Raw genomic sequence first — 24,107 nt, forward strand, 5'->3', positions numbered from 1 at the left:
GGTTCAAATGCTAAATGATTCTGCGGGCGGAAGCCAACGCGCTTAGATATTCATGAGGCACCGCGCTAGCGCACGAATGACAGACGTACGGTGACCACGAGCGCGTGCGTACAAAAAAGAGAAGCGCTGTAAGCAAGCTAAGCACAAGCCAAGTAAAAAGAGTGGTGCGGCAGTTCGAATACTTTTCGAGCTGCAGCGTGTGCGGGAACTCCATTACACTCGGTCATTAGCAGGGGCCATAAGTCATCGAGGAGGCTTCAACAAAATAAGTAGGAACCAATATTTTTTTTCTTTTGTATATAGTGCACTAGTGAAACGTGCTTTCGTCACAATTCTATATTCCAACAACATAATTTGTATCAGATTTTGGGGTTTCTATAACGCGCCAAAAACACGATCTGATTATGAGTGGCGCCGTAAATATAATTGGAGACTCCGGTTTAACGTTGACCCTCGGGTGTTCTTTAACGTGCACGCAATGCGTGGCACAGGAAAGTTTCTTGCAGTCTGCCCACACTGGAATGCAGTCGCCATGGCCATGGGATCGAACCCGCGACCTTGTGCTCAGCCAGTGCTACCTTCCCTAGCCACTGAGCTACCGCGGAGGGTCAGGAACACAAAATCTGCACTCAGATATGCGCGGCTAAGCAAAAACTGCGTCTATTAAATATTCACCTCTTGAATGGCGAAGAGGAATGCCGTGTAGCATCAGCGTCGATTGTTTAGTTGCATTTTTAAAACTTTGTTAATGCAAGAAACTGCAATACGCTAATAAGCTGGGTTTCTTTTTTCTTTCTTTTCAGCGGCACAATTAACGCCTCGTGAAGTACAGTGACGTCCTTCTCCCGTTCTCTAGTGTTAAATACACGAAAAGCCACGACCGTCACTATAAAATTAAACAGGGTCTACGCTGCACAGCACTAACTTAATTTGTCGCATATAATAATCTTATTACAAAGTAAGTTTCAGGGTTTCACCAAGCCTAGCATTTGCAAACAAGTGCACAGTGCTACTTCCACAACGGTCTAGTCATTCCGTTACACCTATAGACGGTGCGTTAGCCTTCGTTACCCGTTAGTTCGGATTCGTAAGGGTACCCGCCTGTTAATGGAAAATCCGGCGAGCGACGAAAGTGCGTGTTTCATGAAGCAGCGCGCCTACATTCCAGTTCTGTTCAGTGCTCAGAAAAAAAAGAAAACGCGTCGAAGCCAAAATTCTCACGACCGCGAACGTTCCACCCTTAGCACCGACGGGTGAATAATTCGCACCGCACAATCAGGCAGAGATAAAGGTGTTCTCATTTTCTCTTTGACGGGAGTATGCATGCAACCCCGCTCGTCGCTCGAGCAACGTATAGGCGCATGTATTCACTGCTATGCAATCGGTTTTTCACGTGCCCTATAGATAAACCAGCCGCGGCGAATGTGGCCGCTGGCGTAACATAAACAAAGGTAGACCCTGCAAGGGGTGCTATTGTGGACGCCGTCAAATTCCGCCATATTGCGAACTCCTGCCATGCTGGCGTTTTGAGCCAATCGGAGACGCCGTAGCAGCCCTGTGAGCCAATCGGAGATGACAATATGACGGAAGTTGACTGTGTCTAGAATAGCACCCCCACAGTTCCACAGCACTACAGCGCCCGCCGCGGTAGCTGAATGGCTGCAGTTGCGACTTCCGTTTCCCAGCCACGACGAACACATTCCGATGAAACCGGTATGGCGAGACTCTCGTTTACCGAGCTGCAGTCACAAGTTACAAGCAAACCAAATGTGGTCAAAGCTAATACGCAGTTCACTAGGTCCTCCCTCTTAGCCCCTGTGATGCCTCGGGCTTGCTGCATTTCCGACGAGACGGCGATTGTGTCGTTGGAAAACGGCGATTTGTGGAATTCTGGTCGAGCAAGCGCTGACAGTGATCGCACGCGTCGAAAGCACATATACGACTCGTTTCAACGCCCATCATATGTGTGTGTATATATATATATATATATATATGTCGCAAGTGCTACGCCAACCTGCTTTGATCTCGGCGGGGAAGTTGGCTGCAATACTGCCTTTCGTAATATCGTTGTTCCTTGTTTCACGCCGACCACAAACCAACCGTATCGATTAGCCGCTATAAATAAATTCCGTGAATAAACAAATAAATAAATTACATAAATAAACAAGTAAATAAATAAACATTCGCCACAGCTCTCAAATGCTGACCCACACAGCCTACTCCGCAGGGAAGAATGCCGCAGAACTCTGGCGCAGACTGCCGCGCTTCCTCGTTAACGCCACCGCTGCCGTTGCTCGCGTGGCCACCACGCTCTGGTACGTGGCCGCACTTCCTCGCCATGTTGAACCGCGCTTCTCTCAAGCGAGGGAGCTAGTGAGGACGCGAACGTGCGCGCCCGTGACAGAAAGCCATGAGCAGCGGAGGCAGCGACTTTGTACATGTATCTACTCGGCACAAGGGAAGGGAATACTACATGCGGGTGACAGTTGCACCGGCGAGAAGACGCCGACGTCGCCTCTCCACAAGGGAACCCCTGTGTTTGCGCACCGCTTCCCGAAATCCCATTAAAGCGACGACAAGCGAAGCACGAACGCTCGTCATCCCCTCTCCTCCCCCCCCCTTCCCCTCCTACTCCTCCTACTCCCGTCTAGTGTGTAGCTATTCTGTGATTCTCCGGGGCCGCTTAGCTGTTGGGCACACATAGATTCGTCGGGTTCGCTGCACCTGAGTGCACAACCATGTGCTGGCGTGCCCACTTTACAACGGACGACGTAGTATAAAGTGAAATACCAGTGTTGTATAGAGCTTGGGCAGAGAACATCCGTAGCCCCCGTGTCTAAGAGCAGCACAGTTTCTTTCGTGTTGTCTGATCTTGCGTTACAAAGCCAACTTCGGCTTCTAGACCGCGCGAGAAAGGCGTCGGTGTTACACGACATGGTACACACACTTACCGGGCTTGAAGAGAAGATGGAGAGGTAATCGGAAGCACGCCGGAAGGACGGCGACAAGCAGAGAAGGAAGCGGGGTCGCGTGCCATACGCGGGACTACTCAGGACATCGCACGATCAACGACATCCATGCGGCGTTTAAAAAATGAGTGAACGATTGAATTGATCAATAAATTAACAAATTATTTCATTAATAACCTGTTTATTGACAAGGCTGGCCCAACTTAGGCCTATGCCGGGGAGCTAGGGAAGTTCGGGCATCGGAACAGATGGAAGGGCCGAGGCAAAGTTCCTTTCAGCCAGGGCGCCCTGGGCGTAGCCACAATGCTCTCTGGGCTGTGATAATTGCGCGTGAGCCTCCGTGAAAAAGCACTGCAGACGCTGCCGCACGGATTGCGGCGCCATAGCCCACAGAGGAGGTTCTCGCCTTCCACGATGGAAACGTCTATATACCCTTTTAATCTTTACAAACATAGGCCCCGGACGGCTTCCGCTTTTGCCCACTGACGTAGCCCGCTAATTGTGACGAGCAAGAATTGCACTGGCTGCGACAGCGAGGAGCAGGAGTGCGTTAAAACCTAAGCCCGCATATTTTCAACAAGTTTCCTCTGTACATAATGACAATGCTACAAGTCAAGATTGCCGCAAGTTATACGAAAAATTTTATGTGTTAGTCTTGAGGCGTGATGCATACGTCTTTTATCTCAAAACTGGAAAACAGATTTCCGCACAGTGATGCAACTAAAAAAAACACGCTTTGTGTTTCGGCGCAGTAGACTGCTAACGCTCGTGACCGCAAGTTTCTTGGGGCTGCTCTCTCGCTGCTGTCATCGCGCGAGTGAAATGGTCTATAGACGGCGGCCTGCGTCCACAGCCCCTAAATTACCTGCGTCTGAGCAGCAAACAGGACTCTTCGGCGAGCACCAGAAGCGAGTCGTGCACGCAGCCCACCTGTCGAGTCCGTTCCGTTGCTCGAATGGAAACGCTGCACATGTGGCCTCGGATCATCGTCTTGCGTCTCCTTACGAGCCCGACACTCCCAGAATTAACAGCTGTCTCGCCGTGAGAACGGCGAGTTGTGTGGCTGTCGGGGCGCTGATATAGTTGAACTGCGTCGGAGTGTTCTGGGACAATGATTCGCACATAAAAAATATTATGCGTGGCTCTGTTATGGCAGCCACGCATAATATTTTTTGTGTGCGAATTATTGTCCCAGAACACTCCGACGCAGTTCCGACGTCATTGCGGTCCTTCACGCCGTCCTGAGGTACGCGACTCAGCGCGCTGCGGGCCGCTCCCACGTTGGGACAGTCAGGCCATGCCCGACCGCCGCATCGTGGGCCCTCTGGACAGCCCATAGTTGCGCCCCGGATTCGCGTACCTCAGGACCTCCATTAAAGTTTTGCATTCATCCATCACCAGAGACCAACACCAGAGACCAGTGGAGGTGTGGGAAGGCCAGTAAAGTAGTGCCAAACAGCACTCTTACCCTCTTATTCAGAAATGCACCTTACCTTGAAGTCCACGCTTGACTTGATTTAAATGACGCCTGTCGTGAACGCACCAAAGGAAACGCACGTTCCTGGGCACGCTCACACTAGGAGTCATTTATGTCAAGTCAAGCATGGGCTTCAAGTTACGATGCATTTCTGAATACCGGGGCTAATCTTTTGCTGGGCTTCCCCCAGCTTCGCTGTTGTCTGGTATTTGTGATAGAACATCCACGCATTTTTTTTTTTTTTTTTTGCTACTGCGAGAAAGAGGACCGCCGCAATGACGTCATACCACCAGTGTTGTCGCCGCGCCGCTCCTTCTCCCCCGCTAGGCTCCACCCACCCTCGGCCAACACCCTCTAGACTAGCTCTAGTCTAGTCTAGAGGGTGTTGCCTCGGCGCGTCGCTGCGCGACGATATTTTTACGCTCTGCTTTCACTCTCTCTTCCCCAGCTCGGCGAAGCTGCGAACGTCAAGAGAAACTCAGCGAGGTTCTAACAGATCGACTGTAAAAAAAAAAAAACTAAGTTATTAGGCTGGAAGAGCTTCCAAAATCCGTCATTCATGTGGTCGGACATTATAGCTAAAGTGCTCGGTCAATTTCGCAACAGCATTTACTAAAGTAAAATTTTGTGAATTCAGCCCTTGGTCTTCCCCTCTTCAGCACTGTTGACCGCCGTTCAGTTGCCAGCCACTCGAACCATACCGTGCTGCCAGCCAGCGATTTCCTACCCTCCAAATCATTGCGTAGTTTAATAAACAACCGCCTACTGCTGCTACCCTCGTGGTACTTATATAGAAATACAACTGCGCATGCGAACGACAAAAAGATAATTCAATCTAGATGGTCTGCCGCACTTTTTCATTTCTTCACGGTGCGAAACTTATCTTCTGGACAATTCTAAGCGGATACACGCTATTTCTATTTTGACTGTTTTTTTTTTTCAGTGGCCCTCATTTCCGATCGACTCGCTCCGCGATGTACCGCTCTTTGTCCTCCACCGACAAAGCCACAGATTCAAACGAATGTTCTACAAAGCGCGTCGAATTGTGACGGCTGCGCATGACAGCTGCCGCCGCGATTCTGCGCGCGGCAACGTGTCATCCTCCAGAAGGTACGCGTTTTTCGTAATCCGAGTGCGATCGTTGCGCCCGCTCAAGGATAGAGCCTCCCCGCGACGACAAGAGCAATATTAGTCGAGTGGAGTGCGACACTCCATGCTGTGAGGGTTGTGGTCGGGCACGAATTAGGTGGTAGCTGGCCCATGCCGTCGTTCGACTCATCCACGCTGAGGACGTTGTTGAAGGGAGGGACTTGTTCTCATCGAGGACGAGGAATATGGGATTTATTTACAATATCTACATGAAGGGTGGAGAACGTTACATTTCATCAGTCTAGCATGACTGAAAGAGATTGCACACCGAAGAGCCGGAAACGGCTGCTTAAGAACACTCTGTCCTCCCTAGATACCTAGGTTAGGGAAAACTGCCGTTCAACCTTCGACCAACGGGAGGGTCCAAAGTAATCGCAGTCGACCCGCCTTTGAGGGGGAGGGCTCACACACTCACTTCCGCACTTTCGTTTCACTGAACACACCGAGGTGAGAGGGTTATCGTAGACAGAGGTCTTGACCCGAGCGGGCCCCTCTCGATCCCGAAGCTGACCCCGCAGTCAGTAGCCGTCGCGTCTGTCCATTGACTGTGACGACTTATGGGGCCCGTGAGAAAGCACCGCAAAATATCCCTATCCAGGAATTCTCTTGCTCCAAGCAAACCATGAACGCGACAGCGAATCGACTAACAATACTCGGCCCGCCGAACGTGGCAAGACATGCCGGCGCCGTTCGGCTGTTGAGGCGGCGCATTGTTGTCTTTAGAAAGCGAGTCGTCGCAGCGGGCTGGCAAGGGTTCGGAGGTTGCTTCTCCGAAGATCGCCAGTCCCCGCAGGCCGATCGTAACAATGCATGCAGGCAGCCCATGGAGTGCGACTGTAACTCAAACCACGTAACTGAAACCAAAAATTAAAACTGCAATGTAGTACATAGATGGAGGGAACCAACGGGTCCGCTCGTAGGCGTCTTCAGTTATACTCAGACAAACTTTTTGAAGTGCAATTTGTTAGCTAAGTTTAATTAGGCATGTGAACAATCTTAAATATCCCTTCCAGGCCATAAGCCATATTTGCCATGTTCTAAGAGCGTACTCGGAAATACTCAATAATGTTGTTTCCATAACGTTTCCTCTTGCACGGATCAATTTTTTCCGGGTTTCGAAAAATAAGAAAAAACGCGAAGCATATGGAAAACAAGAAATGACGTCACTACGTTCGTGCGCGCCTTCTCATTCTTATAATTCACCTAAGGCGCGCCACTGCATTCTTAAACTTCAGTTCAAGTTACGATAAACGTCCGGCACGTGCGTGCCCGGCGAAGTTGCTCTGATTTGGGAAGGCCAGACGCGCTGCTTGGCGGTGCGGGCGCCTGGACCCGACGCGCCAAGCGGACGGCAAAGCCCTGCGCCGCGGCTCGAGCTCCGCCCGCACCTGCGCGCGCGGCACAACTTGACCAGCGGAGCGTGTAACGAGAAGGTTCCGCAAGCCACGGAGCAGAGCACCTCCTCCTCTGCGTATGGCGGCCTCTATACTCGGCTGCGTATACGCGCACGCAGGCACGAGGACGCACGGACGCGCGGTGGCGCGAACGGTACACGTGAGGCTTGCTCCCTCGGCGGCAGCTGGCCGGGAAAACGCGGCTGATAAACAACGAACAGGCGCGGCATGCGTAAAGACGCCCGCGGAAATTGGATGGCGCGCATGCAGCGACCCACCTTTGGACGCACCGCCACGCTGCATGCAGTTCTGAGCTCGCTCGCTCGACCGAGCAGTTACTTCCTCTGAGCGACGGACGAAGTTTCGCGCGTCGTCGGGCTCTTGCAGCCCACGTAAAAGAAAAAGAAAGGAAGGGGGGGGGGGGGGGTCCACTTCGGCGCCATCAGTATTGCGCGCATAAAGAGGACTGACAGCCTCTAACGTAGACCACTCAACTCTATGCGTTGCAGCTCCTAACTTACGGCGCTTCGTGCGTACTATATATACACGGCTTTTGACGCCACGTGTTTGTCCGATAAACTGGGTAGTCGGATGCCCCCGCATGGAAGCAACGTTTCGATAAGGGGACTTCTCTTCCGTCAAAGTCGTCGTACTTTTTTGCAGAAGCAAGATCACGATGAAATTTGAAAAGTAGAGCACTGGCTATCAGCTGCGTAGGATACCCAAGGAGTATAGATAACGCTAATCAAGGATGCTAAGCGTTCATAATTAAAAAGAAAACAGCGTGAAGAGGGGACTCGAAAAGGAGGAGTTGGCGCGCTTGCATGGGAAACGCTAGCAACCTTACAAGTACAAAGCAAATCGACTGCGACAAACTTCCACATACGCGCGGGCCTACCCATCTTAAGGCTGTTTCGGGCCTTATATAGGTAAGGAATATTCAAATGTAAGTGGTACGTGCTGTTAAGGAACAATCGATACGATCTTGTACGCTTTTGTGTATCGAATTCATTGGATAAAGTCAAAAATTTCTTGTTCCTTTAAAAACCGGAGAACTCTAGTCGAGAGATCTGCGCTTATACGGACCCGCCTCTGTCGGCTGCTACAAAAACCGAGGACATGACGATGGACGCAAGTGACTGATTGACTGAACGAGTACATGATCAGTCGATTGATTGATTCTATGATTGACTCCCAATCTCGTGCAATCAAGGTCGTTATGTAGATAGCCTTCATACTAATTTCTACTATGGTGTTCTTTAATGTGACGAGGCATCTGTTAGACGAACGCCCTATCTGTCGTAAATGTTCCCATCCAGGTCAAAGCGGCCACACCGGACGCAAGGCCGCGCGTCGGCCGCGCCTCAGCTGCGCTGCGGCACCAGCTCATCCGAGCATGTCTCAGATGTCTAAGCCTCCGTGAATACCTCGTACACGCAGATAGCTGATCAGCGCCCGCCGACACGACGTTGCCACACGGCTTCATATATTGTTCGGCCTCGAGTGTTTGGCCTGGTAACTCCTTTGCGGAATGGTTAGCAGATTGGTATCTGCTATAACCAGTAGCAGAATCTTCACGGCATCAGAGTCAACACGGCAATATGCAAGCAGCGCGCACATAACAGAGTGCGCACAAGGACTTCTCTATAGCAAATGCGTCATCCTTCCCCCCGCCTCCCCCCCACATAAACGTCAGCGTTCAATATTTCTCCATCGCCCGCGAACAATGCATGCGCCGATACGATACAGTGGCAGCGGCAACAGAAGCAGCATCGATGGGACGACAGAGTGAACGCAAAAGCACCTGCCTCGGGAATACGCCAAGGCACTCGCGCTGCAAAGTGCACAAAAGGAGGTTAGTCGGCGGTGCGCCTCAAAAACAAACACGCCCCTCTCCCCCTCTCTCTCTTCCTCTCCCGTTGACGTACACCTCATTACGGTGCGGCGCATTTGTTCCGAGCCAGCTAACCCTTTATACGACGACGCCGATGAAATATTTCTCCGCCCCTCCGCCCTTAATCGTCTCACGCGTGTAATGGGACTTCCTGCAGCAGAACGAACGCCTGCACAACAAACGCTAAACTTTCCTGCGTGCTTTCGTCGCCGGCAGTGGCCACTTTTCATTGATGCTATTCGCTCGGCTGCTTCTTATTGTTGTTGTTTTTCTTTCTTTCCGTCTTTCTTCTTCTTTTTTGAGGTCTCGCTTGCTCTTTCTCTTCCTTTCTTTCTTTCTCCGTTTCTTTCTTGCTCTTCTCCCCTTGCTTGCTTGTTTCCTTCCTTTCTCCGCGGTATTAGCAACCTGACCCGCGCTTCCGAGACTGCTTCGCGGCTCCTCGCACGCTCCCAGCCTGGCGGTGCAAAAGCGCTCCGATAAGATCTCCAAACGAAAGATTGATCGGCGCGGACGTAGTACAAAGTGAGCAGCTAAGACGTGGTGCGTGTTTCCGACGCACGCGCGAACCGAAGCCGTAGAGATTATGCGGAAGAGCGCGCCCCGACGAACTGCACGGCCGAGCCGAAAGCACGCGCCTTCGTAGTTGCAGCGTTCTGTTTCGCCCCACTGGCGTGTCCCGACGAGGTTCACGTTCCGACGCATCGGATAGCAAGGTCAAACAGCAAAAAGCTTCGAGGCATATAATAGTCGCTCAGACGACTGCAACGGCGAATGGTAAACGCCAGCCTCGCTTATCCCGTCTCGAGAACGGAGACTTCGAGCAGTTCTACACAATGTGCGAATGGGTTCGTTTCCGGTGAACTACGACTGACAGAACGCCATCGCAACTTAGTCGCCGCGACGCATACGCACCTATTCCGTTGCAGCGGGTACACGACGACGGCGCAGCCACTCCTTCGTGACGTCACGCTTTCACACTTCTTTATCACCAGCGCGTGTTAGAAACTCGTATGCCAGGGTAGCTGTATCTGACATCGTATCTATAGCGCAATAAATACACTGACCATTGCTTATGCTTTTTGTATATCTACGTCCGCTTTCTGCCTGATGTGTTTATACTGAACCACTTATTTATTTTCTTATATCCCCGATGCATAGGTGTGCACGTGTGTGTTTTCTACAATTGTTACATTGCCCTTCCTGCTTCGACCTATCAAGGCCTCCAGTATCGCGCAAAAAATTGACCGTCACTTAAGAATCTTAACGTGATTCGAATGCGAAAGGATTATGACTTCTAATTAAGCGGTTAAGTACATGATGCGTGACGTCATACATTGACACGTGTACTTCACAACTTTGCCTTTTTCCACCTTATTTCACCTGGCTCTAAATTGTACCAACCTTAATCCACCTTAATCCAATTGAATCCACCTAAATCCACATTAATACACCTTCATTCACTTTACGTCACCGTAATTCACATTACTCCACCTTAACCCACCTTATCTTAACTTGTTCTATAGTTCTGTATTACTATTCACGGCGTACAAGGCGCTGATGACGTCACTGACGATGATGACGGTGTTTGTCGTGACTGATTGCGGACAACGCCGGCTTTTCTGCATCATGGGACATATAATGCTCTCGCGTTAAAAACAAGTAATGGTAAAGCTCATCCGGCTATTACCGGCAACGTCGTGGCGGGCTTTATACTTCAATGTTCTATTTATTTATTTGTTTCATTATTTATTTATTTATTTATTTATTTATTTATTTATTTATTTATTTATTTTTGCAGTAGCACTCACCAGCAGACATTGGCGACGAAAGAGATCCGTGAGAGGTTCGTCCTGTCAAAGGGGGCACTTGCGCGCTGCATCAACATCTCTCTAGTATAATATTATATTCATGGCGCGCTCCCAGATCGCGGGACATCGCCCCCAACCTCCTCCCACACGACGAAGAGGGTGGGAGTAGAGTCGTACCAGACGTAGAAAAATAAAACAATGCAAGTCCCCCGTTTCTGTATTTATTTATACCTTACTTCGCCCCGAGCGTCACGTTCAACTTGAGGCGATTCACTACGGCTACGAGGACGTCCTCGTCGGCGCATTCCACCGGAGTGGTACACACATAAACCTGCAGGCGACGGAGCCGGGACGCGGACGGGATGGAGGGAACGACAGGAAGATGGATACAAATAAAGATTCAAGTAGCTGCTTCCCCCCCCCCCCCACCTTTATTAAAAAAATAAAAAAAAAGAATACGAGAAGACGGGGAATGCAAGAACGACAAATGGAAGGCAGGCTTCCAATTTACCCAAGAGGCGAATTGTCATCCGCCTCTTATGTGAGCCCCCGCTTTTTTCTTTCTTTCTCTCTCTCTCTCTCTCTCTCTGTCCGAAACGCGCGACGGCGCTGGCGACTACGTCGATGCGCTTTTATTTCAAATAACGCTCCACCGGTTATAAAGAATGGCAATGCGCACGGCGTATCACCATGCAAGAACGAGCGACGCAGAAAGGGTAAAACACGATGTGAAAAAAAAAAATAATGAGAACGCGAAAAGACCAACGAGCGGAGAGACAGCAAGAAAGATAGAAATTGCCCACCCCGAACGACGACGACGACGACGGCGCATCACTCGCCCCTCCACCTCGTCGCTTTCACCGAACCACGTCGAAGAAACGCGTGCGCGCGACCGACAACCTCCTAGACGCGGTTTCACTGTAATATCGGGGGACCCCTTTTCCCACGCAGTGCAGATGCGCAAAAGCACTCTGCAGAGCCCGTTTGCGAGCGAAACGCCAGCGTTATTTCGCAAACCCTCGCAGGGATCGCTCCCGCCTCCTGCATGCTCCTTGCTCCCCCGGGACGTGCCCTGCAACGGCTTTCCCGTGGGCTACGTACGCGTTGAAAGGAAGCAGTGTGCCTGGGGTATAGCTAGAGCGAGGAAAGAGCAAGCATGACTGCAGGAACGGAACTGACACGCGTGTACATTCACAACGGGAACACGTTCGCAAAAGCAACCACATAATAATGATGCGTGCTGAAGGAGGAGGAAGAGGGGAATGAGAAGGAGGAGAATAAGTCGAGCTTCTAAAGCTTTTCTTTTTCTACACGCGGGCGCTGAAAGAAACAACGCCGAAGCCGCAACGATGCCGCACGTGGCTTAACGCCGCGGAGCCTCTCTATCGGAAAGGGAATTTCGCTTACACGCTACAACATTCCCGCGAGGCTCGTCCCGTTCGGGAGGCGAAGAATAACGGGAACGCCAAGAAGTGAAACGGCGAAGCGAGCCCGCGGGCCACGGTCTTCCCGAATACGCGATCGATCGGTAAGCAAGAAAGGCCAGGCGGAAGCAACTGAGCAATATCGAAGCGCTATTGTTTTCACACTCAGCGTTCCCCATTACTTGTCTGTTTTTTTTTTCTTCCTCGTACTTCTACTTATTTTCTATCCCTGTTCGGCTATGCCGGGGGGGGGGGGGGGGGGGGACAGTATTTTGCTTCGGTTCGGATGCAGTGCGCGCGCGATGGGCATGTGAGCCACGTGGGAGCCCTGGCCGTTTCTGGAAGGGATCGAATCCAGAAACCTTTTTCGTTCGTAAAGTTCTCAGTGCCAGTGGCTGGTGGCCTTCGCTAATTATATGTCCAGCGTCAGTATTTGCTGACATTTTCATCTTACGAACAATTCTACAGTTTAAGAGCTTCTCGTGAATATAGGCGCCGAGGTGTTCGCGAATTCCGGGCCCCGCATCCTCTCCGCAAAGCTGTCTCGCCCGCGAATGCTCCGCAAACCAACTTCGCTGAAAACAGCTGGTGCTCGAAATTATGCAAGCGCCGCCATAAATGCGCAAGCGCTTCAGAACCGGGCAGGGTGTAACTGAGAAAAACCAGCCGAGAGCGTCGCCAATGGAAAAATTGTATACAGAAAGTAAGCGTTAATCACGAGAACGGTGAAATCCCATTCAGAGACTACTGACTTTTATAATGCCAAGGCTCTCAATTGGAGAAGATTATTTACTAATAGTAGTTACAATTACGCGAAGCCAACATACAATGAAGCCGAGAAAACCCATTTTAACTGACGTGTAGAAAAAACAGAGAGGGAGCACATGAGAGTGGACGAAAAGAGAACTTGCCAACGGCGGGAACCGAACCCGCATCTTATTCGTGTATGTATACTATAGATATGGAGGAGGAAAGAACTTTATTGTGTGCCCTGCGAGTTGGTGGGGAGGGACTATAGATATGTTTATTTATTTATTTATTTATTTATTTATTTATTTACAATACCTTACAGGGCCCAGAGGTCATTGAATAAGGGGGACGAACAAGGATATTATAAGAAATGCAAAATACACATGTCAAAAAAGGGAAAGGGAAAGCATTGCACAGGGCTAGTAGCAAAAGCAGCAACAAACATAAGAGCAAAGTACACAAAATAATTGCAGTATATAAATACAACACAAATGTCTGACGCATGACTAAAGAAAAAAATAAAGCAGGGGTTTACAAAAACGCAACAGCGAAAAAGCGCGATATTTTATACAAGAGAAGGTTTAACGTCACGGTGTCACTTGAAAGTATTCGCGCAGCTGATCATGGAATGACTGATGGTTGCATATGGATGCAATATTATCTGGAAGATCATTCCAAAGAACGATGGCACGTGGAAGGGCTGATGAGTTGAAGGCTTGTGTTCTTCCGTATCTGCGCTTGATGCTGTACTGATTACGTAAACGGCTCGAAATGCGTGACGACGTTTCGAGAGGTAACGCAGATTGCCTGGTGCAGTATCGATAGTTATGAAATAAGCATAAAAGAGCGATTGAACGACGAATATGTAATGGTTCAAGAGAGATATCAAGTTCGATCTGTGTTATACGCTCGAAAAGGGACTGAAGTTACGTGTAATGAAGCGAGCGGCTCTATTTTGTACGAATTCTAGTAAGTTTATTAAGTAGTTAGGCCAGTTTTCGAACATTGTTAGGGGAATTCCGCATGTTCCGGCGCAGATAGCCTAGTGTCCTTGAGGCTTTTGCACAAATGGTGTTGACATGCGTGGCCATTGAAAGATTATGCGTGAGATGAATACCGAAATACTTGTATGATAATGCCTGAGACAATACCGTGCTATCTATGAGGTACGAGAAATTAGAATTGGTACGCTTGCGGCCTGAAAGAGATAACCTTTCATTTATTCTAGTGAAGTGGCATTTGCCATTTATTGAACCAACTGGAAATTAGGTTAAGGTCACTTTAGAGGGCGAGATGATCATCCATGGAATTAATGGAGCGGTAAATGATGCAGTCATCAGCAGAGTCGTAGACATGCCCTGGGAGTCAAATTTGCAACCTTCCTTTCTTTTTCCTTCTTTCTTTTGGAGGGGGGGGGGGATTCGTTGGCATTAGTACAGGCCTTAAAGACATTTAAAATTAGTAGCAAGAGTAGTAAACAATATTTAATTCCTTTCCTCACTTAACAGCGGCGACATTACTGGGGAAAAAAAGGAAGTATACGCATTATCGCAATCAGATTATGGCGCTACGGGAGCCCCATTCGTTTCTTAATATCCTTACCGCCGAGTTCCTGATGCCGACAGCAAGGGCGCGGCTATCGCGAGAGCCAATGATAAAGAGTAACAAAAACAAAACAATGGAGAATGAAAACAACCGGTATGCAAAAAAAAGGCCTCAGATGTACCTGCTACATACAGAAGAATTAGCATCGTCGAGCGGCAACGTATACGCGCATTCAGCCCTGTGCTCGCGCCGTTTGATCAATCTATGAAGCCGAAAACGCTCGCCCAATCCTTCAGTTCTCGTACGCGCAACTATGGTAGAAATGTTGCACTGAACTTCCGCCACCGGCACAATGGATTCGAATACAACGCAACGGTATAGCACAGAAGAGTATAGGACATGTCTGCACAGCATCCAAGCATAGGAAAAGTCTACTCGACTACTGAACCCACTTCCAGAATCTGTCGGCGCGTCAAATATGTATTGGCCACAAAGCGGTTCCCGTATAAGAGTTCAGTTTCTCCAGTTAGCGAAGTTCCAATCGCCAACGAGTTAAAAAATTTTATAAAGGAGAGGCAGCGCTGAAGAGGTGCGTCTCCAGGTTAATACACGTAACACATTTTTGGAAGGAATCATTGGAAGCGATTCAGAGCAGGACAGCTGCGTTGCGGTTTATGAGCGAAGCAAAAGAAAAAAAAATACAGCAAAACGCGAGCAATTTGGGCTTCGTCAAAGAGCCTTAAAGAATCGCTCGTTGCAAAAATCAGCACCCCGGAAAACACCGGGCTTGCATGGCAGCTGCTCTAAGAAGAGCTCAATGCAATTGGCCGCGAACGTCACGAAAACTTCACGCATCGCCGGTTCGCGTCCAACGGGCATACACATACGTCGCGCCCAGTTCTGAAGTGACGCAGAATGCAGAGAGAGAGAGAGAGAGAGAAACAAAAACTCACCTTCGGTTGGACAGGCCCCGCGCCGCAGCACGCCCGAAAACGCGCGCGCACTTTCACTGCATGGATAGAGAGAGAGAGAGAGAGAAAAAAAAAGAAAAAAAAAGTGGCGTAAGCGAAGTGGAGTGGGGGGTGGGGGGAGGGGGAGAGGGCGAAGGTACATCAAGCATGAAAGCCACAAGTGCACGCATCCAAAGCGGGCACAGGTTCTCGCTCAGAAATTTCGTAACTGCGTCGTTGGGCAACTTAAGCGAGCCGCCGGACGGCGAACTGCTACGAAGCGCGGCGGCGGCTATGTTGAAAGGTTGGCCCGAAACGTAGGCACCACTTGCGAGGCGCTGTTAATTTCAAGATTCATATCAGAATTGGAAGCGACGCGCCGAACGCGCCGAAGTATATACGGACAGAAACGTCCTGGCAGCTGTCTGCGCCGATTATCCAAACTTAATAGCGCTCTTCGGCACGTTTAATAGCGCGCTTTGAAAAAGCGGTACACGTCTTCGTTCGGTTCTCGCGTAGATGCTTCTGTTTTTGTGCCCGCATCCCGGGCGGCGCGAGTTAAGAGATTACGAAACGATCGACCGCCTTTGGAACGCGCATCCGGGAAACGTATTCACTGAGGCGCTCTCATTGGTCATACGCAACAGCGTTTCCTTATTGGCCACCGCTCGGGTGGACGAAACACGTGATACGGGGAAAATTCGCCGCGGAGAAATGTCCAACCACGGGAGGTTTTTGCATTCGTCAGTGAAGTTAGCGAAAGTGTTAATTGTCAGGAAACATGATATACCACGTCGGACAGAGGGGCCAATACACGACGTGACCGAGGCCGCCACTGCCTTTATCGTGACATGTAGCAATAACAGAACACGATAGTAAAGGTACAAAGAAAGAAAAGAGCAGTCCACTCTAAAAAATTATCTGTTCCTGTGGAGGTGCCTTGAAGGGCACTACATCGAGGCACTATGGCAATATCACATTTCCACTGCGTTTTCATCTATATCAGTTGCCCGTATCAGCCGACAAACACCAATCAGTCAACGCACAATAATTGAACATCTAATGTGGCGCGCATCTTCTAGCACAAATGTAACTTTTACAAGTGTGCAAGTTCTCGCATTCAAAGGTAACAGTCGTTACCCCGATGTTACCTTATAGAGTTATGTCGTCTCAGTTATTCTTACGAAGCCTAAAAGCACGGCTGACTGGAGTAAAATTTACATAAGCAATTTGCGCGGGTCAGCGCTGAGCCTGACATCGTATTAGAACCTGCATACCTGTATACAGAACCTGTATACCTATGCGACTACTACCCGTACAGTCTTGTGACTGCCATAAAGAAAATTTCGTTAATTCCAGCAACGAAGGCGCGTTTGGGGAACGAAGGAACACACTAAAAGCACGACAAACTTTATGAACATGCTTATTGTCCATTTTATAGGCAACCTACGTTCTTCGTCTTAGATAATGTAAAGTTTTAGTTCAGGGGACACGAGCGGCTTGCGTACGCAAGAACTAGGGGCGACGGCACTGCGCATGCGCAGACACCTACGTCTGAGTCTGCGCATGCGCAGTACCGTCGCCCCTAGTTCTTGCGTACGCAAGCCGCTTGCGTCCCCTAAACTAAAACTCTGTAATGGCAGCAGTTGAGCTAGCTTCGACAGCATGGTCACATTTCGCTAAGTCTGGTGCTGGCACCGACGTTGTCAGAAAGTTAAGAAAGCGATATACACCGAACTTCGCCGCTAAGTGTCATGTTATAGAGGCTGTAACGCAATCACGTTACTCCGCGGTCACCCGTATTTAGAACGGTAACAGCGCTAAGAATGGAAATAGAGAGAAACCGACAAAACGCCGTCTGTCTCTTCACGTGTTTTCCGCCATACCCGTTATAAGTACCATGTACCCACTAGCTCAACAGCAAACCCTTTTGCAATGGCCTGTAAACAGTTTGCTTCTCTAACTGGCTTTTGATGACAAGCTTCGACATGCCGAATATTACTAGGGCATCCAAACTCAGGCGAATATTTCCATTATCCAAGGCGAAAACGAAAAATTACACGTGTGAGGATGACAGAATGTAATGTCATGTTGCCTAGTGAGCAAATTCTTTTTTTTTTTTTCCTAGCCCATTTTTTCTGTGCTTTCAAACTAGAAATAAACTGTCTCTTTGTCTAGATATGAACACCTTTACCTTTATGAAAGTTGCCGTGCTTAGAAAGTAACTAAACCTTTTAAAGTGTGTTCGCACATATGTGCACGAATGCGCGCAAGACGCGAGTATATTTAGTGCAATTCTCCCACGCCAGCATCGAGCGCAATCGGCGAGTACGTGGACAAAGGTGAAGCCACCGCTGAACGAGATACCGGCATTGTGTACCACCTCCCGCCTCAACTATTGCCCCGCCGTCTTATAAAAAGAACTGCCATGCATCCGTTGTAAGGAACGTTCTCGGGACCGTTCGAGTGTGCTAAAACACTTGGAGCTGAGCGTTCCTTCATTCATTCATTCATTTCTTATGTGCTTTGTGCAAGAAAAAAAATCATAATAAAAAATAAACACAAAGAGAAAGCATAATGGCTATGACAGGAAACCTCGACAACGGTGCACGGAAGGACGCAGCGGAGGCGCTGTCACAATTATAAACGGGGACCAGGTCGTGCGGCCGACTCCCTTTTGAGCGGCTTCCGCTAGTGACAACTATACAAGGCTGTGAAATCTACCACGACGTCGAGCGGCAGGCTGTGTTTGCGGTCGCATCCTTTGCAGCTCATCACTTCATGGGCTTCGTCGTGATGCAACCCGCCTACCCCTATATATATACATATATATATATATATATATATATATATATATATATATATATATATATATATATATATATATATATATATATATATATATATATATATATATATATATATGCGCTATCTCCTTTTTGAGCTTGTTTTTACTTTTCTCTGGAGAGCACTGTGCGAGAGCTTTCTCGAGACCCCGAGAATCTCGCTTCCTGGCGACACTCGTGACAATGTCATTGCCAGCACGCACTTCGTGACGGAAGTGCGAACAGCCGGCGTACAAGACTGGTGTGCAAAGTCGGCGTACGTTGCACCCGGCGTGGACGATGCACATGTCCGCAAGGAAGTGTTCCGCTACACCGCTGCCTTCAAACATATCTAAACAATAATACGGGGTCACACGGCACCAGTGCAGAAAGAGCAATACGGCCACGCACAAAAAAGGAAAGAAATAACGTTTATGTACACACGTAGTGGATGAATGAAGTCGTCTTTTTCACACTGTAGCGACATTCTCGTGACTATAGACCATATACCACCGCTTTGGTAAATGTGCGCCTTCTACAGTGCCAATCTCGCAGTAAAGCTGAGAGCTTGCAAAGCAATATCGACTATAATTGTATGCTTAAAACGGAAAGCAGGGTGAAGTTTGCGACTGGATTTGTTATATAGTGAGCTTAGTAATGTCAACTCGGGGCAGAACTGCAATACCTGACCGCTTGACACCAATCGAAACCAACAAAAACAAAAAAGTCACAAGAAGCGGTTGAGGGCGTAGGGTGAATCGAACAGAGAGGGTGAGGGCACCAAAGGTTATCCGTGCAAGGAATTTCAATTCCGCAGCTACATATACAAGACCACCGTTTATTCAGCTGACGCCTCACGGTCACAGTGCGCGATCCGCCTTCTGTTTCTCATCGTTAGCGTCGGTGATACGACTCCAAAGTTCACGATGGCCTCAACGTGCGAATAACATACGCGATACAAAGACGACGAAATAAAAGATGAACAAGAAAAAGAACAAATATAAAGAAGCTGATAACAACATACTTGCACGCTACCAGGCGGAGACGCCTGATAGGCGAAATTTCAGTCCTCTATCTCCGTTACCTTTAATCCCGCACGTCATGGCCACTTTCACAAATCAAATGAGCGGTAAAAGGAATTAGCCACGTATAGATGCCATTACCGCCTGACCAATTAACACACATTACAACAGAGAAGCACTAACGCTAATGGCGCAGTCTCATTTGACTTTTTAATCACGACTGCGTGCAGCCTTCGACTAAATAATGAAAGCGCTATTGAAAGCGTCAGATGCAATCACATTGCCGACCGGTGCTACAGGGGAGACATGTTAAGCAGTCACACGACGTACAAAACTGGAGCAAATATAAACAAAGCACAAGCGCGACAGTCATTTGCGTATGGTCTTTGTTTCCGTTTTATGCAGGCAGAGCCACCGTCAATTGTAGATCTCACTTTGTGTATATTCTAGGGCTAAGACTGGCTATGTCTGCATTGAACGACGTGATTCAAAACGACCGCGACAAAACAGAAAGAAACGAAAAACAATAAAATGTGGTTGAGGTGCTGTGTGGACCTGAGGGAACCAAACTATACTTGTTCAAGGTTTTCAACTCCGCAACGTACTACATAGGTTACAGTGTGTTACCAGGCGAACCGGTGACCGTGCTTACTCAGATAACACAAAAATTTACACGACAGAAAAACAAAAGAACAAACAAGCCGGCGTGTGCTTCTGATAAATCTCACACATTCACTCACTCTCTCTATCTACCTCTCTGACACACACCCACACACACACCGGTTATGCGCAAAGATGCACTGTTCAGAGACATACGTATACACACACGAATTAGCCAAAACACAAGGGAAGCGGGAACTCCCTAACACATCAAATAAAGGGTCTTCGATTAAACTGTGGCCTAACCACGACGACAACCAATTTTATGCCGTCGAGGGCTCATTGAATCGCAAAAATAAGCCGAGGCTTGTGGCTATCCAGTTTTTCTTGCTCCTCCAGATGTATCACTAGCGGAATATAGAGCGAGACAAAAATAAAAGAAAAATGGGCGCGCAAGAACTTTCTAACTATGTATTTTACACAGCAAGGCTTTTGCATTACAACTCGACAAAGAATTATAAAGTTACAAGACTTTACCGCAATGCGCCCGCGCGAGTCCGTATAGCGCGAGGCCTTGGAAAGCACACAGGGCCACCAAAGCGTCGCAGGCTGAGAGAGCGGTCGCCTTCTGTCTACAAAAGCACGCAACTCGAATCAAGACCACGAAACCAAACCGGCTTTCACCGTGCCTTCGTCGCTGACGGCTCCATATGCGAAGGCGATTTAAAAAGTCTCTGCCCCTATTTTTTTTTATTAGCCAAGATTATATACATGTAATTATAGATATGCGTACTATTCTACGTACCGTACACTATCTTTCCATAGTTCCAACACTGGTTCAAACATCGCAGCACTAAATTTGAGATGCTCATGTGGTAGAATTCGTCCAGCTCACTGTGGAACCACCGTCAGACTGCTGTCTTGGCTTCATCGTTGCACGTGAATCGCTGTCCTGCCGGGAACTTCTTCAGTGGACCGAATCCGTGGAAATCACGAGGGGGGCGAGGTCCGGACTGTATGGTGGGTGGTCCACACTCTCCCAGTGCAATGGCCGGACCTTTTCGGCGGTTCTGAGTGCCACATGTGGCCCCGCATTGTCGTGGAGGATAACCGCACTGTCCACATCGGGAATCCCTCGGCGTTTTCGCGTGATGGCCGCCAGCAGACGTGACAGCGTGGAACAATAACAGGCGGCGTTGATGGTTGCACCTTGTGGCATGAAATCCAGCAAGAACGGTGCTCGGCGATTCCAGAAGACCATTAATATCACTTTCCCAAGAGATGGCACTAAACGGATTTTCTTTTTTTTTTCTTTTTTGTCACAGGCTAACCCGGATGTTTCCACACCGTGCATGCTCTGCCGATTCGATTCCGGCGTGAAATGCAGTATCCACGTTTCATCGCCAGTTACAATGCGGTGCAGGAAACGTTCACCCTCCTCGGCATACCGTCGCAGACGATTCAGTGCAGCAATCATTCGCTTGCCTTTCATCATGTCACCCAACTGCTTAGTCACCTACTGGCATGAGACCTTCCGGTACCCTAAGGACCAGTGAACGATCCCGTAAACACTCCCCTACGAAATGCCAAGCTTCCGGGAAATATCCTTGAAGTGCAGTCATAGCCAATCCGCTTTCGCCATTGCATCCGCGCGGGAAATGTCGTCGTCAGTGAGCGGCGCACGCGCCCACCCCGAGTGCTCATTGTCATGCAAGAAGTTTTCGCGGCCTTTTGCGAATTCACAACACCAGCACCTCACACTCCTCAAAGCGAGGCACCTTTCCCCATACGTGGGCTGCATTTCCCTGTGGATACCGATGGGCGTTATGTACCTTCCTCCATAGAAAACGAATCACGCTTCGTTGCTCGTAGGCCGTGGATGTGTGAAGCACAACCGCCATCTTCAACAACTGACAGCATCGCCGTGCCGAGGAGCTAGATGAGGCCGAGCCAGTCCAACAAAGGTCCACCGCTGGGAATGGATATGTTGACTTTGCATTTACAGCCGAAATACGGCTAAAAAATTATGGCAAAGACTTTCTGATTCGCCCTCGTAGCTTCTCCACTGTAGGCACAGCACGAATTTCCCAAACACTGAAACAATACAGTATACGGTAAAACTGTGGGCTTTGCGGGTGCCCATAACATTTTTCACAATGAGTACAGAGACAATGCGCAGTTTTGAACAATAGTAAGTCTGATTACCTTAACGTTTTTTGTTGTTTTATGGTGTACCACAAGGTTCAGATCTTGCGTCCCTCCTATCCCTGATCTACATCAATGATATTCAATCATGCGTTCAGCCACCTATTCAAATGTGATTGCCGATGATTGCGTAGTGTACACAAGAATAAATATCAGAGAGCATTAATTAATGCTAAACGATTCGCGAGATTCAATACAAAATTGGTGCAACAAATGGGGGCTGAAATTGAATGCAACAATAACCTGCATCTCCTCCACACACAAGAAGAATGCGTTTCAGTTTACGTACACAATAAACAATATGCCGCTCAGAAAATGCGATGAGGTCACATATCTCGGGTTCACTTTTACAACAAAATTAAAGTGAGAACCTCACATAAATAACATATATGACAAGACTCTAGGTAAGCTGCATTTCTTGAGGAGAAAACCTTGAAACACACCTGCTAGTATTAAACTAAATGTGTACAGAACTCTCATTATACCCTCTTTAAAGTATGCTGATGTAATTTGGGCCCCGCAGGAGGAGTATGCAGCCGACAGACAAGAACGCATACAAAACTTGGCATTGAGATCCACATATTCTCAATATTCACGTCAAACGAGCATTACGAGCCTGCGCGTAAAGGATAGGATCCAACCACTATCTCAACGCAGAATAGTTTCCAGATTTATATTTTCATACTTGCTTTATCACGGCTCCTATCGAATGCCATAAGCTACGTGTATTCAAGCGCCGTCCAGACATTCAACCCGAACGAATCATAATAAATCAATACGTCACCATCCCCCTCATAAGAACACTCGCATGTACTCTTTATTCCCACACGCCATTTCCCATTCGAACACGCTACCCACTAGTGCTGTAAACTACTCATCTGCCAATGCATTCATTACCAGTAGCCAGAATTTGGAATTTGAATGGTAACAAAGTTAATGGTGTTAACTATATGTTATCTGCAGCCTCCTGGGGCTAAATAATTATCGTAAACGTTGCTTATCCTGTTTGTACGAACCACTCTTTTCAGCAGAGCGTATATATTGAACATTTCCATTTTTGTGCGTGCTTACGTTCTTTTGTTTAGATATAACGGTTTCATTTTTTTCCATTTTTCTTTTATTTTAAACTGTATTCCATGTTGTATCCACACCTGTATTGGCCCAACGCGGGCATGCAGTATAGCGAAATAAAATAAATAATAAATAAATACTAAAATCTGGCTCTACTATCTATGGAAGCGGCAAGCATGGCCGTTCAGTCAGTATGGATATAGGGTAGGCGTGGTACACGGACATGTTCCTATGGGTGGGCAGCGCAACCCGGACGAAGGACGAGAGGAAGTACACAACACGAGCGCAGTACACGGATTCCCCTAAACTTGATCCTTCAGGCTTCGAACGGCTTTGCGACATTGCAATTATCGATCAGTTCCACCAAGGTATCGCGTTACAAAAGCGACAGTTCTCAATCACTACGCGTGTGCGCAGAAATCGTTATTCCCTTGCCTTGTTTAGAAAACTGCAATTGCATGGAAATTTAGAAATGTAAAGCTCCAAAATGACAGCGCCAGAAGATTACACGAATTCAAATACTAAATTCAATTATGGGGTCTTGCGTACCAAAACCACGATCTGATTATGTGGCACGCCGTAGAGGGTGACTCTGGAAATTTGGACCATCTGGGATTCTTTAACGTGCACCTAAATCTAAGCTCACGGGTGTTCTCGCATTTCGCCTCCATCGAAATGCGGCCGCCGTGGCCGCGATTCGATCCCGCGAGCTTGTGCTTAGCAGCCCCAACACCATATAGCCAATAAGCAACCACGGCGGGAACTAATCCACGCACTATACACTAGCGTCATTCCTCCTGGATGCTATTCTGAACGTTGTCAAATTTTGCCATACTGTCGACTTCTGCAATGGCGGCACTTTGATCCAACCAGAGAGGACGTAGCAACCCTCTGGACCAATCAGCGCTCACAAGATGGCGAAGGACTAGGAGGTCCCCTTAGAGCCTTGAGCGTTGGGATCTCCTGCTGTATATTTTGTAGCGCTTTTTTTTTTCTTTAGTGAATGAATAAAATTCTTCTAAAA

General features: G+C 48.4%; 1 protein-coding gene across 2 annotated transcripts in view; it reads right to left on the reverse strand.

The window, feature by feature from the left end:
- Window positions 1–24,107, reverse strand: part of Tpst (tyrosylprotein sulfotransferase) — a 484,705-nt gene that overhangs the window by 189,315 nt on the left and 271,283 nt on the right. For both annotated transcript variants that reach the window (XM_050189170.3, XM_050189177.3), the window contains exon 4: window positions 15,364–15,419. The gene's annotated coding sequence lies outside the window, so the exon portion shown is untranslated. The remainder of the gene's footprint in view (window positions 1–15,363; window positions 15,420–24,107) is intronic.

This window comes from Dermacentor andersoni, chromosome 3, assembly GCF_023375885.2.
Source record: "Dermacentor andersoni chromosome 3, qqDerAnde1_hic_scaffold, whole genome shotgun sequence".
Taxonomy (NCBI): Eukaryota; Metazoa; Arthropoda; class Arachnida; order Ixodida; family Ixodidae; genus Dermacentor; species Dermacentor andersoni.